At 39.8% G+C, this 1,050-nt stretch overlaps 1 protein-coding gene and 1 long non-coding RNA gene across 4 annotated transcripts in view; one reads left to right on the top strand and one right to left on the bottom strand.

The window, feature by feature from the left end:
- Positions 1-1,050, top strand: part of LOC105548046 — a 45,808-nt gene that overhangs the window by 28,722 nt on the left and 16,036 nt on the right. The window lies entirely within an intron of this gene.
- CHRNA1 (cholinergic receptor, nicotinic, alpha 1 (muscle)) overlaps positions 1-1,050 on the bottom strand; it is a 17,386-nt gene that overhangs the window by 10,852 nt on the left and 5,484 nt on the right. The gene's annotated exons all lie outside the window — the stretch shown is intronic.

Genomic DNA, 1,050 nt, shown 5'->3' with positions numbered 1-1,050 from the left:
TTGGGAGGCTGAGGCGGGTGGATCACCTGAGGTCAGGAGTTCGAGACCAGCCTGGCCAACATGGTGAAACCTCATCTCTACTAAAAATACAAAAATTGGCCAGACGTGATGGTGGACACCTGTAATCCCATCTACTTGGGAGGCTAAGGCAGGAGAATTGCTTGAACCTGGGAGGCGGAGGTTGCGATGAGCTGAGATCGTGCCATTACACTCCGGCCTGGGTGACAGAGTGAGACTCTGTCTCAAAAGAAAAGTAATGCAGGTTGAGGATCCCAAATCTGCAATCTGAAATGCTCCAAAATCCAAAACTTTTTGAGCACCAACGTGACACTTAAGGAAATGTTCATTGCAGAATTATGAATTTCAGATTTTCAGATTTGGGATGTTTAACTGGTGAGTATATGCAAATATTTCAAAATTAAAAAAAATCCAAAATCTGAAACACTTCTGGTCCCAAGTATTTTGGGAAAGGGGTACTCCACCTCTATGTGCCCATTGCAGCAAAACTGGAAAGCACAATGCTATGGGTTCAGTTGTGTCCCCCTAAAATTCACGCTGAAGCCTTAACTCCCAGTATTTCAGAATGTGACCTAATTTGGAGATAGGTTCTTTAGAGAGGTAATTATGTTAAAATGAAGTCATTAAAATAGACTCTCATTCATTATGACTGGTGTCTTCATAGAAAGGGGGAATTTAAAGATATATACAGGTATTTAAATATACATATATATCATACATATATGTATTACATACACAAGAACGCCATCTGAACATGAAGACAGTCATCTACAAGCTGAGGAGAGAGGCCTAGGACAGATTCTTCCTCACAGCCCTCAGAAGGGACCAACCCTGCCAATACCTAGACTTTGGACTTCTATCTTCCAGAACTGTGAGATGATAAATTTCTGTTGTTTAAGCCACCCAGTTATGGCAGCCCTAGCAAACTAATACACACAGAAAAAACCCTAAAGTTAAAAAAAAAAAAAAAAAAAAAAAAAAAAAAAAAAAAAAAAGAAACCAAACAGGATCCATGCTTTCACCATCTCAAAA

The sequence above is a fragment of the Mandrillus leucophaeus genome, unplaced genomic scaffold (genome assembly GCF_000951045.1).
Source record: "Mandrillus leucophaeus isolate KB7577 unplaced genomic scaffold, Mleu.le_1.0 Scaffold40, whole genome shotgun sequence".
Classification (NCBI taxonomy): Eukaryota; Metazoa; Chordata; class Mammalia; order Primates; family Cercopithecidae; genus Mandrillus; species Mandrillus leucophaeus.
This window is presented reverse-complemented; position numbering and strand designations above follow the sequence as displayed.